Consider the following 16697-nt stretch of genomic DNA (forward strand, 5'->3'; position numbering starts at 1 on the left):
CTGTGATATAAATGTTGCTTACCATGAGCTGTTAATGGAAAGGAGTTTTTGTGCTGCCCAGTTCGGGGGGGGGGGGGGATCCATTATTGGTCCCCTGGGGGGGGATCCCGGGTTCAGATTCTCCGGAGCTGGTTCCTGGCTCCCCTCTGTGCTGTTACACTAAGGTGAGTCCGTGCCCGCAATGCGGCGCTCCGCCTGTGTGCGACTTCAACTCGGATCGGAGGCGAGGGTAGAACCGGAGATCCGCTATGGGCTCCAGGCTGGGACCTCAGGGATGTAATTGGGCTGACTGAGTGGCCTTCATGGGCATGACGGTCCCGGTCCAAGGTCTGATCTAGATGTCAAAAGGACCCTCTGGGTCGGTATCCATCTGTAGCGCCTACGCTACGTCCTCGGATCAATCCTGTGAAGCAGTATTTTTCATTATGTTGGCATTATAATGTATGAAATGAAATGTATCTTGGTTCTGGGAGATGTGCTACCTTTTATATAAGAGAGTCGGACCTTGTATAGAATTTGGCAGAACGAGCTGGAAATGGGGCTACCTGGCAGAAAGGGAGAGATTTTATCGAGGTAGGTACCTTTTCTGAAACTTAAAAATTCTGACGGCAACACTTTGACTAGTGCAAATAACTGGTAAATTTGCCTAATAGCAAGGATATGTGGTTATTGTAGAAACTGTCAAGTCTAAAAAGTTCACTAATGAACTTATTAAAAACCTTGTCTCTTTACTTCCTGTACTGACCTCAGGAAGGGAAATATTAACTCCTGATACCTTCTCTCTTTTTTTTTTTTTTTTTTTTTTTTTTCTTTTGTCTGACGGTACTTTTTATATTTTTGCTAACCTTTTATTTCTGGACTGGAACATGTGAAGATCCTTAATCTGTGAGCCAACCTTTCCTCTTTCATCCCTGCTACTTTCAAACATTTTTTTTCTAGGTGATGGTTTTCAGTGTCTATGACTTGGACACTGGTATGTTCAGCCTGGTATAGAGTCCGCCAAGCAAGTTGTGCCACACTCATTCTTTCTGTGCTAAGCAGGCAGACCCAAAACAGACAGAAACTGGTAGTGACAGCACAGATGGCTGGGGCTACAGAGAAGTGATTTGTGCATTACTGAATCCCATAGGTGTCTCATTTATTTTATGTTCTGAGAGCTCAGTTTTTGCAGCATAGTGATTCTTTCATAAAAGTGTCTGAAGGATTTGCCCTCATTGTCCACAGATATCTGACTTGTATATTTTCCTCATTTCATTGGTAAGTAGATGTGTTGCTATTTAGGTTCTGATGCAGTTTTTGTCAGATTAGGTGAGCCAGTCTCTTCTGGCTAGGTGCTCTTTGGGGATCTGCCTATAAGCAGGCTTTCGGTTTTACCACCAATTTTAAAAGTCAGCTGCTTAGGCCATAGGATATGGAGAGGAGCAGTGAACAGGGCAGGATTAATTTGTCGAGGGCCCCTAGGCACACAAATACACTGGGCCCCCTGCCCCGCCCCACCCCAACGTGATCCCAGGCGGAAACAGGAAGCTGCGTCAGAGGGAAGCTTTGGGCAAGCAGCACCGCTTGCACAATTACAGTTCCCGTTGCCGTTCTTACCCGTGTTGCTTGCTTGTCTTTCCATCGATGGTGGGGCTAACATTGCCGATCGATGCTGAAGGGGCCCATCGCCGTTTGGATAAAACAATGTTGATGCCCTCCTTCATCGGGCCCACCTGACCATTTCGGGCCCTAGGCACGTGCCTACTTGGCCTATTGGTTAATCCTGCCCTGGCGGTGAAGGGAGATGTTGTCATGTGTCATTCTATTAAACTCTGAGGTGAGCAATCTGCAACCCACCTTTTTGAATTTTATGCGGTTGCATCATAATGGAATGTAAACAGAGAAAGCTAACTAGAGTTCTGGCCGTTTTTAATGCTGTCTTGCGGATATTTCTAGAACAGCCACTCTAACAACTTGTTTCTATTGTTTTACATTAAAGTACTTATCACAGATGATCCATTGTTCTCTCTGCATTTCTGGTTATGACATTATATAACCTTGTGGCCTTCTAGGGGTAGTCCTGACATTCATGTGGCTCTTTGGGTATACATTTATTTATTAATTGGGAGTTATTTACCATCTTGAAGGAATTCAGTCAAGGCGGTGTACAGCAAGAATAAGTCATACATAGGCAATAGATAATTACCTCAGTAAAAATTATTCAAATTACAATGAAAGTATGGCATAGTATGCTACATTACAATGTCAACACAATACATGGTAAAATATCTTAATAGACAGCATAGGGTGTAAGCAAAGTTGAAGCATATAGATAAGAGTTACAAGAGTAAGGAAATCAGGGAACTAATTTAGGCCCTCTTTTACTAAACCACGATAGATGTTTTTACCATGGCCCAGGGTGCAAAATGCTCTGGGCCACGGTAAAAACCTCTTATCGTGGCTTAGTTAAAAGGAGAGTTAAAGAAGTTTCATATGATGCTTGATAATTCTCAGTGAGGATAGGACTGGATAAACATATCCTGCTATACAGTGGCATAGCAAGGGTAGGAGGTACCTGGGGTGATGGCACCCTCCCTAACTCCCCCTTACCTCTTTAAATCTTCACCTGTACAAGTTTCTCCGGCCTGCTACTTGCACTGGCTTTGGCTTTCCCTCTGATGTCTCTTCCTGATCCATGATCTGGAAGTGATTTCAGAGGGGAGCCAGGCCGGTGCGAGCAGGCCAGAGAAGTTGCTCATGCTGGCAAAGAGTTAAAGGGGGGCAGGGAAGGGAGGATGTGGGGGGCAGAGACGTACCGGCACCCCCACCAAGATAGTGCCCGGGTTGGTTTGCCCTCCTTCCCTACTACGCCACTGCTGCTATAGTATGTGCAATCCATATCACTGGGGTGTGTGTGTGTTAGCAAGGTTTCCCACCCCTATGTTAACTGCAGTAGAACTGGACTGTGACACTTGTCACCTCACCTCATTTCACCTGTTAGGAGAACGCAAAATCATTCTGAAAAATTAATCTAGTTAGCCTAATTTTTAATCTTGCCATTTCTCTGAGACAAAAGTGCTAAGTATACCAGCCTGTAAACTCGACGGGAATATTATTAACATTAAAAGCTACAGAAGCTCATACACCAAGCTTTTTATAAGGGCTGCCCCTTCTCTCCCACCCCCCTTAGATTTTGCTAAAGAACCCCTCTAATGTGTAGAGGAATGGTGGATCAGCAGGGCCTCTGGGAATGTGTCAGCCTGAGGAAGGGACGCACTTGTTTGACGTGATTGAACTACCATCCTGCCTCTTTTAAACACTTGTGCAACGCAGTGATTGATGTACTTGAGTTAAGAGGCAATGCTTTGAAGTTCAGGCAGTGATTGTCAGCCTGGTGTCATGAGTGGAAAGCTTTTATGTGCAAACTTTATGCCTCTGTGAAAGATTCCTTGTAGATTAACAGAAAGAGTCGGCTAAGCCAGAACCAAAGCAGATTGGAGCTGTGTAATTAAAATCTGGAATTTTTTGCCAGAGTGTGGTGAAAACAGTTAGCTTAGCAGGGTTTTAAAAAGGTTTGCATAATTTCTTAAAACAAGTCCATAAACCATCAAGATGGCTTGGGGAAATCCACTTCTTATTCTTAGAATAAGCAAGATAAAATGTTTCAGTCCTTGGGAATCTAGCTAGGTATTTGGGACCTGGGTTGGCCACTGTTGGAAACAGGATACTGGGCTTGATGGATCTTCAGTCTGTCCCAATGCGACAACTTATGTTCTTATGATGCATTAACCTGAAGTGAGCATCGATATGTTACCCATCCTTTTTAGGAGGCTTTACATTATCACTATTATGTTTCATTCATGTTCAATTTGTTGTAGTGTATGTGATTCTGTATGTATGGTACTTTATTGTGACCCGCCTTGGGAAAGGCAGAGTATAAATAAATACAAAGGATCTGTCAGCAATATTAGCAAATCTCTATTTATTATTAAGCCCGGCTTAAGAATAAATTTTAGCGAACACAGAAGTTAATAGTTAACACTATACGCACAAGCACTTTATGATTTAAGCACTTTACCTCGCTGCAGCTGGAAGTTAAAGAGAATAACGCCAAGCCTATTGGAACAGCTATCAAGATAAGTGTGTTTTTAAAAAAAACTATCTATAAACATATATAATGAGTATTAAAGAGTCTTACCAATTATATAGAAGAAGGAGGCTGGCAATGGGACATTAGAAGTGTGATGATGGTCCCAAACGTACCCCAGTTCAGTGAGATCACAGAATACACGGGTATTGGTCTGAACAATTCACAAATTATAATTAAAATTAATTATTATTTATAGAACTGTGATAATAATAAATAGAGATTTAATAATCATCACAGAATAACATTGTTTATCCCAGGACAAGCAGGCAGCATATTCTTGACTGATGGGTGACGGCACCGACGGAGCCCCGGTACGGACAATTTTAGAGTGATTGCACTCTAAGAACTTTAGAAAGTTCTAGCTCGGCCGCACCGCGCACGCGCGAGTGCCTTCCCGCCCGACAGAGGCGCGCGGTCCCTCAGTTTCTTAGTTTCCGCGGAGCTAAGAAGACGCGTTTTTTTCAACGGCTGTTGAAACTTTTTTTCTATTGCCTTCCCGCTCGCGTAAACTTTTTGGCTTTTGGCCTTATTTCGTTTCTTTTTTCTTTTTTGTAAAAAAAAAAAAAATATATTTTTTCTTTTCTTAATTTGATTTTCCCCGGCGGGGCCTTCTGCCACCATCGAAGCCTCGGCCTTCGATTTGGCGGAAGCCGTTTTTCCTTTCATGCCCCCTCAACCGGGTTTTAAAAAGTGCCAGCGGTGTGCTAGGCCTATATCTCTCACGGACCCACACAACTGGTGTTTACAGTGTTTGGGTCCTGAGCATCAGGCCTCTACTTGCACCCGCTGTGCTACTCTAAAAAAACGGACATTAAAAAATCGCCAGATACAGCAGCGATTACTGTTCGATACCGAGATGTCCGACCCCGTTCCTTCGACTCCGGCTTCGGCACCGATTCAGTCGGCACCCTCGTCTTCGACGCCGCGTGATTCCACACCGGCATCTCAACAGTCAGGTAAGCCGGCTAAGAAGCCTTCCCCGCTGGAACGTCTTCCGGCCTCGAGTGCAGTGAGTCCAATCCGGCCGCCTGTAAGACGCCAGCGGAAGCGCTCCGCCCCTATAGAGGTGAGTCCCTCGACATCGGGCTCCTCATCTCCGGGGCGTCGAGCGGCACCGCAGGTACCGCAGAAGAAAAAAGCGGTACCGGTGCCATCCCTCGATGACCGCATTACGGCCATCCTTCAGGTGCAGCTTAAGGAGCAATTAGAAAGGCTCCTTCCTGCTATCATGACACCGAACCTTCCGGTGCCGGCCCGCACCGAGCTATCGGTACCGGTTGTGGAACAACCCGTATCGATACCGATTGTGGAACCCGTGTTACCCGCTTCCACTGTTTCGGTACCGCTTCACCTAACCTCATCGGTATCGATGCCAGTCCTTGCACCGGAACCGAGAGCTCACCATCAATCGGTACAGACTTCGGCACTGGTGCGACCGATAACATCTCCTGACTCGGTATCGATGAGGTCGGGTAAGTCGGTGCGCAAAACCCGACACATACAAACGTCGACACCTGAGTCTCGGGACCATTCTTCCCATGTCAGAGACCCTGATCTGTGGGGAGACTCAGAGGAACCCTTTCTTTCTGAAGGCGCATGTTCCTCAGAGGAGGAGGATTCGGCTGTCCCTGACCCATCCTCCAAACAGGTCACTTCCTCTTTCTCCTGTTTTTTGAAAGAGATGTGTGAATCCTTGTCCATTCCTTTGGAGGCTGAATCCAAAAAGTCTAAAGCTTTTTTGGATGCCCTTGATTTTGATCAGCCTCCAAAGGAATTTTTGAAACTTCCCCTTCATGACATCTTGAGGGAAACTTTCTATAAGAATTTAGAGACTCCTTTAACTGTCCCAGGGGCCCCACGTAAACTGGATTCTCTATATAAAGTAATTCCCATTCCTGGGTTCGACAAACCTCAACTTCCACACGAATCATTATTTGTCGAGTCCACCCTTAAAAAGACTTCAGGAGCCAGTGTATATGCATCTGTCCCTCCTGGCAGAGAAGGAAGGGCCATGGATAAATTTGGTAAGAGGCTCTACCAAAATGCTATGTTAGCAAATAGGGCTAGTAATTATGCTTTTCATTTTTCTTTTTATTTAAAGCATCTCCTTACCACCATGGCTTCTTTCGAAAAATATCTTCCTTCACGAAAGCATCACTCTTTTCACACCTGCTTGTCGTCTCTTTTCCAATTACGTAAGTTTATGGTTAGATCCATATATGACACCTTTGAACTTACATCCAGAGCGACAGCAATGTCGGTGGCTATGCGCCGTTTGGCCTGGCTTCGGGTATCCGAGCTTGATGTTAACCATCAAGATCGGTTAGCCAACGCCCCGTGCCTAGGGGATGAGCTCTTTGGGGATTCCATGGACTCAACCACACAAAAGCTCTCGGCTCATGAGACGCGCTGGGATACCCTGCTTAAAAATAAAAAGAAGCCTCCTCCGCCAAAACCATATAGACAGCAGTCGGCCTATCAACGCCGCTTCACAGCTCGTCCATTAACTACCACTGCTCAGCAACCCAGGCGTCAGAGGCAACAACAACGTCAGCCTACCAGACAGCAGCAGCAGCAACAATCTGTGAAACAACCTCCTCAGCAGAAGTCACAGCCCTTTTGACTTCAGTCTCCACAGTATAGCCAGTATCCCTATTCCTGCTCTCCTGCCTCAGCCTATAGGAGGTCGACTTTCTCTGTTCCTCAGCCGGTGGGAAGTAATCACGTCGGACCAATGGGTCCTCAACATCATCCGCCACGGCTACTCTCTCAACTTTCAGACTCTTCCACCTCAAAGCCTGCCAAAAGAGTCTGCTTTGAACAGTCCTCAATCGGCCCTCCTTATTCAGGAGGTCCAATCCCTCCTCCTTCTGAACGCTATAGAAGAAGTTCCTCTAGATCAAAAGGGGCAGGGATTCTACTCCCGTTATTTTCTAGTCCCCAAAAAAACAGGAGATCTCAGACCCATCCTAGATCTTCGCGATCTCAACAAACATCTGGTAAAAGAAAAATTCAAGATGCTTTCTTTAGCCATCCTTTATCCCCTTCTAAATCAAAACGACTGGCTATGCTCCCTCGATCTCAAAGAGGCTTACACTCACATACCGATCAATGTAACCTCAAGACCATATCTCCGATTCATGATCAATCATTGTCATTACCAATACAAGGTACTGCCCTTCGGTCTAGCCTCATCTCCAAGGGTATTCACCAAATGTCTCATTGTGGTAGCGGCATTTCTACGCTCTCACCACCTTCATGTATTTCCTTACCTGGACGACTGGTTGATCAAAGCCACATCCGCTCAAGCAGTTCTCCTGGCCACCAACCAAACCATCCAGTTTCTACAAATTCTGGGGTTCGAGATCAATCTACCCAAATCTCATATCATCCCCACTCAAAGACTTCAATTCATTGGAGCGATCCTAGATACACTCCAAATGAGAGCTTTCCTACCATCCAATCGTCTTCAGACCCTTCAGTCTCTATGTCAGCAGGTGCTTTCACTACCTTCCATCTCAGCCAGACAGATGATGGTACTCTTGGGGCACATGGCATCCACAGTTCATGTCACACCTCACGCACGTCTTCACCTGCGCACTCCTCAATGGACCCTTGCTACTCAGTGGTCCAAAGCGTCGGATCCTTGCTCACGACACATATCTGTGACATTATCTCTTCGTCAGTCTCTTCAATGGTGGTTGGTATCCTCAAATCTATCCAGAGGTCTTCTGTTCCATCAGCCTCCTCATCAACTAGTCATCACCAACGACGCCTCTCTGTATGCATGGGGAGCTCACTTGAACGAGTTCCAGACTCAAGGTCTTTGGACAGCCCAGGAAAAGAAGCATCAAATCAATTTCCTGGAACTCAGAGCGATGTTTTACGCCCTCAAGGCCTTCCAACATCTTCTCTTTCCTCAGGTCCTTCTGTTGTGCACAGACAATCAGGTTGCGATGTACTACATCAACAAACAGGGTGGGACAGGCTCTCGCCTTTTATGCCAGGAAGCCCAGAAGATCTGGACTTGGGCCATAGATCACCATCTCTTCCTGAAAGCTATATACATTCAGGGGGCACAGAATTCTTTAGCGGACAAACTCAGCAGAATTCTCCAACCTCACGAGTGGACACTCGATCCTGTAACTCTGCAGTCTATCTTCACTCAATGGGGCACTCCTCAGATAGACCTCTTTGCAGCTCCTCACAATCATCAGCTGCCCCTATTCTGCTCCAGACTTTACTCTCCGCACCGTCTAGCAGCAGATGCTTTTCTCCTCGACTGGTCGAATCTGTTCCTGTACGCCTTCCCTCCTCTGCCTCTCATGTTGAGAACCTTATTCAAGCTCAAGAGGGAACGAGCCACCATGATTCTGATTGCTCCGAGGTGGCCCAGGCAACATTGGTTCTCCCTTCTACTTCAACTCAGTTCCAGGGAACCTTTTCTTCTTCCTCTGTTTCCATCTCTGCTTACGCAACAGCAGGGAACCCTTCTACATCCCAACCTCCAGTCTCTACACCTGACAGCTTGGTATCTCTCGGGCTGACTTCGACTGATACTCTTTTGTCGCAGCCCGTTCGTTCCATTCTGGATGCCTCCAGGAAACCAGCCACTCTGCAATGTTACCATCAAAAGTGGACGAGATTTTCTTCCTGGTGTCTTCTTCATCATCTTGATCCCACTTCCCTGGCAGTGGAGACGTTGTTGGATTATTTACTTTCTTTGTCTGACTCTGGCCTTAAGTCCTCTTCCATCAGAGTCCACCTCAGTGCCATTGCAGCTTTTCATGAGCCAGTCCATGGAAAACTTCTTTCAGCTCATCCCCTGGTATCCAGGTTCATGCGTGGGCTTTTCAATGTGAAACCACCTCTTAAAGCCCCTCCTGTTATCTGGGATCTCAATGTGGTTCTTTCCGCCTTGATGAAGCCTCCATTTGAACCATTGGCTACATCTCCTTTCAAGTTTCTCACTTGGAAAGTGCTTTTCCTTATTGCTCTTACCTCTGCCAGGAGGGTCAGTGAGCTTCATGCACTTGTCGCAGATCCACCTTTTACGGTTTTTCACCATGACAAGGTGGTTTTGCGTACACATCCAAAGTTTCTCCCTAAGGTTGTCTCTGAATTCCATCTCAACCAATCCATTGTTCTGCCGGTTTTCTTTCCAAAACCTCATTCTCATTCTGGGGAACAAGCTCTGCATACTTTGGATTGTAAACGGGCTCTAGCTTACTATCTAGAGCGTACGAAACCCCACAGATCAGTTCCTCAACTTTTTCTGTCCTTTCATCCGAATAAATTGGGACGTCCTGTTTCTAAACGTACGTTGTCTAATTGGCTGGCAGCGTGCATTTCATTCTGTTATGCTCAGACCGGACTGACACTGGAAGGTTCTGTCACGGCCCATAGAGTCAGAGCTATGGCAGCATCTGTAGCTTTCCTCCGTTCCACTCCTATTGAGGAAATCTGCAAAGCTGCTACTTGGTCCTCAGTTCACACTTTTACATCTCATTATTGTCTGGATGCATTCTCCAGACGGGATGGACACTTCGGCCAATCTGTTTTGCAAAATTTATTTTCTTAATGGCCAACCTTCCCTCCATCCCTCTTTTTGTTAGCTTGGAGGTCACCCATCAGTCAAGAATATGCTGCCTGCTTGTCCTGGGATAAAGCACAGTTACTTACCGTAACAGGTGTTATCCAGGGACAGCAGGCAGATATTCTTGCGTCCCACCCACCTCCCCGGGTTGGCTTCTTAGCTGGCTTATACTAACTGAGGGACCGCGCGCCTCTGTCGGGCGGGAAGGCACTCGCGCGTGCGCGGTGCGGCCGAGCTAGAACTTTCTAAAGTTCTTAGAGTGCAATCACTCTAAAATTGTCCGTACCGGGGCTCCGTCGGTGCCGTCACCCATCAGTCAAGAATATCTGCCTGCTGTCCCTGGATAACACCTGTTACGGTAAGTAACTGTGCTATATCTCCCTATCAGTTGGCATAGCAATATTAGCAAGCCATTCACCTTGATCACTGCTCAAACAAGCACTGGAATTTCTGTCAAACAGAAACCTGTACAGAAAGTAGATGGGTTCCTTCCAAAGTACATACAGATTAAAAAGCATGTACATATGATTTTTATTAGCTCTCTACCCTGGCTTCAACCTTAGACTGCTGCAAACTAGATTAGACAGTAGCAAGGGAACAGGGCTGACGGGAATCCCATGGAACCCCTAGGGGGTTCCCCTGGGTCTGTGGGAATCCCGCAGGGATGGAGGCACCTTGAGGGGCTCCCAAGAGTATTACCTCACGTATGCCTCCTTTTTCCTGCCCTCCAGCCATTCTCACCCCTCCACAAAGCCACATACAGCGCTCCTTGCACACCGTCTGCAGCTGACCCAGAAGTCTTCCCTCATATCGCAGCGGAAGGCTTCCAGGTCAGCCATGTGCAGGGTTCAGGAACCGCTGCTCGTGGCCCTGCGATGAAGTGAATAAGGAAGGAGGTGGCCCACCTGGAGGCTCTGTCTGATACACACTCATGTTAGGGGGGGTGCAAATACTTGGTCACAGAAGGGTTGGGGAGGAAGCAAGTGCATTGGACAAGGAAGGGAGAGAGAGGGGGCATGAACTTGGAACAAAAGAAGGAGCATGTTGGGATATGGGAAGGGCACAAACAGACAAAGGTTGGAAGGAAGGAGAGAGGGAAGGGGGCACGAACTTGGGACACAAAAGGGAGCGCATTTGGAAAACAGAAGGGAGAGAGGAAGGGATGCAAACTTAGGACATAGTATGGAGGGAGGGAAAGAGATGCTGAGGTGGGGAAGGGAATAGAAACGGGAGAATTGTTGGGAATGGGTGTGTGAATGAGAGGGAAAGAGATGGTGCACATGGGGAAAAGAAATCCCCTCCACTAAGCTTAACAGTTGCTGGCAGCATCCCTGAGCCACTGAGGTGCCAGCATCTATGACTTAGGGACGCTGCTTCTGCCTGCCAAGCTTGGCAAAAGGGACCCTTGCCCCCCCCCCCCCTTCAGAGGAAGTCCTCAGCTGACATAGCTTGAGGATTCTCATCAGCTGGAGTATTTAATTATATTTTATATTTACATTAGGGGCTCTGGTAGAGACCCGTTTACAAAAGTATGTATTCTTCCCAATTAATATTTCCAAATTAATAAAGTGTTTTTGCTTATTTGTAAATGGGTCTCTACCAGAGCTTTTAATTCAGTACCATAATTAAATGAAATAATTACTTTTGAAGTTTGTGGGGACAGATTTGATTTCCAATGGGGACGGGTTTGATTTCTGTCTCCATGCAATTCTCTAAACTGGATTTGGGGGTGGAAGAGAAGGGAAAACGAGATGGACAGTTCTAGATTTAAGTTAAGTATAGATAATCCAGACAGGAATGAGTAGTAACGCAGGGCTGTAACATCAATCCTTTTCTTATTAAGTGGCTTTTCCACCCCACACTGACACTCATGGAGAGACCAGAAATTAGATCATTCCTACATTGAGATCTGGTCAGCTCATCCCCCTACAACCAGTACTACTATTTAACATTTCTATAGCGCTGAAGGGCATAAGCAGCACTGTACATTTTGACATTAGACAGTCCCTGCTCAGAAGAGCTTACAGTCTAATTTGGATGGACAGGCAGCCATAGAGGGTTGGGGATGCAGAACCCAAGGTGAGAAGAGTTAGGAGTTGAAAGCAGTCTCAAAGAGGTGAGCTTTTAACTTGGACTTGAACTCTATCACAGATTGGGCCCACCGTAGGGATTCAGGCAGTTTGTTCCTGGCATACTGCACAGCAAGACAGAAAGGATGGCGTTTGGAGTTGGCAGAGGAAGAAAAGAGCACAGAAAGAAGGGACACCCATTGAGTGGAACTTGCGGGGGGGGGGGGGGTGCATAGTGGGAGAAAAGTGAAGAGAGAGAACGAGGGGCAGCTGAGTGAATGCATTTTTAAGACAGTAAGAGGAGCTTGAATTGTATTCGGAAACGGGTGTGAAGCCAATGAAGTGACTTTAGGAGAGGGGTAATGTGAGTATAGCGGCTCGCATGAAATATAAGTCATGCAGCTGAATTCTGGATGGATTGAAGGGGAAAAATGCAGCAGAGTGGAAGACCTGAGAGTAGCAAGTTGCAGTAATCTTAAGCATGAGGTGATGAGGGCGAGGATAAGGGTTTTGATAGTGTGCTCGGAGAAGAAAGGTTGGATTTTGGTAATATTATAGAGGAAGAAGCATCAAGTTTTAGTAATATGTTGTAAATGGGCAGAGAAGGAGAGAGAGGAACTAAAGATGACCCAGAGATTGCGAGCAGACAAGACGGGAGGATGAGAGTGTTGTCCACAGAGACGGAGAATGGGGGAGGTGGGTTTAGGTGGGAAGATGAGCAGCTCCGTTTTATCCATATCCAATTTTAGATGGTGGTGAGACATCCAGGCAGCAGTGTTGGGACAGACAGACTGGAGTCTGGGTTGCAGTAGAGATGTAGAGAGAGGTAGATCTGGGAGACATCAGCGTTTAGGTGATGCTGGAAACCTTAGGAGGAGATCAGCGCTCCAAGTGAGCAGGTGTAGATTGAAAAAAATGAGTGCTCCCAGGACAGAGCCTTGAGGTACACCAATTGATAGTGGGATGGCTAAGGAGGAAGAACCACTGTCCCATACATGAAGGTGTGATGGGAGAGATGGGGAGAAAACCAAGAGAGAGCAGAACCCTGGAATCCCAGTGAGGACAACATATCAAGGAGCAGGTGGTGATCAACACTATCAAAGGCAGCAGATCGAGAAGGATGAGGATAGAGTAGAGGCCTTTGGATCTGGCCATGAGCAGGTCATTGGAAACTTTAGTAAGTGCAGTTTCCGTGGAATGTAGCAGCCAAAAGCCTAACTGAAGCAGATCAAGAATAGCTTGGGATGAGAAGAAGTCCAGGCAATAGTGGTGAACAACATGTTCACGTAACTTGGATAAGGGGAGAGGAGAGATGGGGCGATAGTTGGAGGGGCCTAGTGAAGGTTTTTTTGAATAGGGGTGGTGACAACAGCATGTTTGAAGACATCAGGGACATCGCAGCACCGTTTCAAGTCTCCACTTGGAGAGCAATAGGTTGAGGATGTGACATATGGAAGGGATGACAGCAGGCGAGAGAGCGCCGAGTAGGTGAGTGGGAATTTGATCAGATAAGCATATAGTAGGGCTTCGAGGATGAGAGAAGATGTGACTTAGAACCTGCCAGAGACCTCCTGTAAAATCATGGACCCTATCGGTAAACCTGGAAAGGAGACACACTGCTTGAACAGGAAAATGTAAATTTGTGCTGAAGAGTACGACATCCTGGACTGCATGCATTTGCCTAATGCTTATCCTCTGTATTAAATATCTTCCCCTCAGTCACAAAATGGAAAGAAACCTTTAAATATCTAGACCCTTAAGTGCATCTGTCTATTCATAATTAATAGCTCCTATGCATATTCCTTATAAGAGACACCTGCGGCCAGTTTTGGCTTCCCGTAAATCTACTAACAAAATTCAGTAATATCAATCTAGAAACCTGAGCTCAAGTGTTGCCAAAGTGAGGCAAGTTTTGTGTATTAGTGTAATCTGGGCGTGTTTGGGTTTTGGTTGGTTGTGGTTGTTTGTTTTTTGTTTTTTTTTTTGCAATGTTGTATTCAATCAAAGTGCCTACCAAAGGAAGACATTTGTGTTGCTGCTGAGATGATATCAAAATGTGAAACATTCTTTTGTATATTGTGTGTTTGCTTAGTTTCAAGTTTATTTAAAAATTTGATTTAATTGCAAAATCCAAATCCAATGCGATTTACACATAGCTATAAAATCAGGGTAAAAGAAAGTCGCATTACTTGAACCAGACAATTGGTACAATTTTAACAAAACAATACATGAGAGAAAGGGGAGGAAAAAAATGAAAGGATTAAATACAATTCATAAACAAATGAAAAAGGGATAGGTAATAAAACAAGAGGTTGGAAAAGGTTACCCGCTTAATTTTCGCTTACCAGCACTATTAGTCTGCTGTGAAGTATCCTAATTTAATAGAATTTAAATGACTCAGTTAAAGGCGTTCTTAAAAAGCCAGCTTTTCAGAATACTTTTAAGACTCCTTTTATTAAGCCGCGCTAGTGGAGTTAATGCGCGCGACTTTTCATCACGCCTAACCCCTGCGCTGGGCTAAAAACTACCACCTGCTCAAGAGGAGGCAGTAGCGGCTGGCGCGGCCGGCGGTTTAGCACGCAGTATTACGTGCGTTAAACCGTTAGCGCACATGGCAGAGGAAGGCCCTGGCAGGGAAAGTCGCAAAGCAGCCTGTTTAGAGTGCTGCCACCGATGTTGAAAGGAGCAGAGGTACGGTATATCGGTCTCACGGTGGGAGGTATGAAAAAATGCTGTGCAAGGGGATGGGTGAGAGGGGAGGAGAGCTGCTGCACGTGGGTGGGGGGAGAAAGTGTTGCTGCTGGCGAATCAGGCAGCACCATTGTCAGGAGGGATTGAGTCAAGGAGTGTCGGGGACATTCGGGAGGGGCTTCGGGGGATCTAACTAGAGCTTATTTTGGGGGTAGGGCTTATATTAGGATCTACCCCAAAAATCATGCTAGGGCTTATTTTTGGGTTAGGTCTTATTTTTGGGGAAACATGAAATTTGTAAATGAAGATTAAAAAATAAACTGGGCTTCTGAAAATCCTTAAGTATTAGTGGGCTCTTGCCTCAGTCACGAACATATACCTTTGTCAAAGATAGAATAAGTGACCACAAACTAAAAGTAGACTTGTGAGGTCCCCCACCTCGCCGGAAGCTTGACTCTGTGCAGTACAACACCAGCAAAACAAGTAGGTGTGGCTATTTCCTCCTGTAGCATGTGACATACATAACTACTGGGGATGCGCATGTCCCACAACTAACAAAAAATCTGACTTCCCACAAAAGAAAGGAGGAAAAACTCTGTATGATTGCTGAGGGAAAATATCCTGCTGCCAGGCCAAAAATCACTTACACTCCACAACAGGGATGCCCAATATATCGATCGCGATCGACCGGTAGATCACAAAGGTAACACGAGTTGATTGCGGAGCCCATCCCGGGCTCCGTGATAGACTTGCGTTGCCTTCGCGATCTACCGGGCCGACCAGCATTCCTCTCCCCGACATCAATTCTGCCGTCGGAGAAGAAGTTCCGTGCCAGCCAATCACTGCCTGGCTGACCTGGAACTTCCTCTCCGATGGCAGATTTGACGTCGGGGAGAGGAATGCTGGTCGGCCTGGCGCTTCTAATCTGCAGGATTGGGGTGGCGGTGACTTGGGGGTCTGTTACCCGAGGGCAGCGGGGGAGGGCAAGGAGAAAGAAAGAAAGAAAGAAGGGGGCAGGGAGAGAGGAAGAAAAAGTTGGGGGAGGGAATGAGGTCTGGATGAGAGGAAGCATACAGGAGGCTAAAAGAAGGGAAGAAATATTGGATACACAGTCAGAAGAAAGTGCAACCAGATACTCATGAAATCACCAGACAAAGATAGGAAAAATGATTTTGTTTTCAATTTAGTGATCAAATTGTGTCCGTTTTGAGAATTTATATCTGCTGTCTATATTTTGCACTGTGGCCCCCTTTTACTAAACCGCAATAGCGGTTTTTAATGCAGGGAGCCTATGAGCGTCGAGAGCAGCGCAGGGCATTCAGCGCAACTCCCTGTGCTAAAAACTGCTATCGCGGTTTAGTAAAAGGGGGCCACAGTGCAAAATATAGACAGCAGATATAAATTCTCAAAACGGACACAATTTGATCACTAAATTGAAAACAAAATCATTTTTCCTACCTTTGTCTGGTGATTTCATGAGTCTCTGGTTGCACTTTCTTCTGACTGTGTATCCAATATTTCTTCCCTTCTTTTAGCCTCCTGTATGCTTCCTCTCATCCAGACCTCATTCCCTCCCCCAACTTTTTCTTCCTCTCTCCCTGCCCCCTTCTTTCTTTCTTTCTCCTTGCCCTCCCCCGCTGCCCTCGGGTAACAGACCCCCAAGTCACCGCAACCCCAAGCTCTATTTGTCTATTTTTGTATGGTTGTTACTGAGGTGACATTGCATAAAATCATCTGACTTGACCTTTTTGAAAACCCCCCAGAATATAAATGATAATTAACTTTTTCTCTGCGTACAGTGTGCTTTTAAAATTTTATTGTTGGTATATCATTTTGACTTGGTCATTTTAAAAGTAGCTTGCAAGCCCAAAAAGTGTGGGCACCCCTGCTCCACAACATGTTTGATAAAAAGGAGGTTTGGAGGGGTGGGGGGGTTAATTTTTAGTTTGTGGTTTGTTGTTGTTTTGTTTGGATTTTTTTGCAAAAGGTCAGATAGTGAGACTCCAGTCTGATGTTACTAGGAAGAATGTACCAGGTTGTTTGGTTTACAGTAATCATTTGAGAGAGATGAGAAAAGCCTTGTGTTATTTTATTTGAATATTGTAAGATCATAGAAACATAGAAAAAAGCAGCAGAAAAGGGCTATAGCCCACCAAGTCTGCCCATTCCAAGTATCCCCTCCCCTGAATTTACTCCCTTAAAGATCCCACGT

At 45.9% G+C, this 16697-nt stretch overlaps 1 protein-coding gene across 1 annotated transcript in view; it reads left to right on the forward strand.

Moving 5' to 3' along the window:
- The window catches only part of LMBR1L (limb development membrane protein 1 like), a 122745-nt gene that overhangs the window by 446 nt on the left and 105602 nt on the right, over positions 1–16697 (forward strand). The gene's annotated exons all lie outside the window — the stretch shown is intronic.

This window comes from Geotrypetes seraphini, chromosome 3 (assembly GCF_902459505.1).
Source record: "Geotrypetes seraphini chromosome 3, aGeoSer1.1, whole genome shotgun sequence".
Taxonomy (NCBI): Eukaryota; Metazoa; Chordata; class Amphibia; order Gymnophiona; family Dermophiidae; genus Geotrypetes; species Geotrypetes seraphini.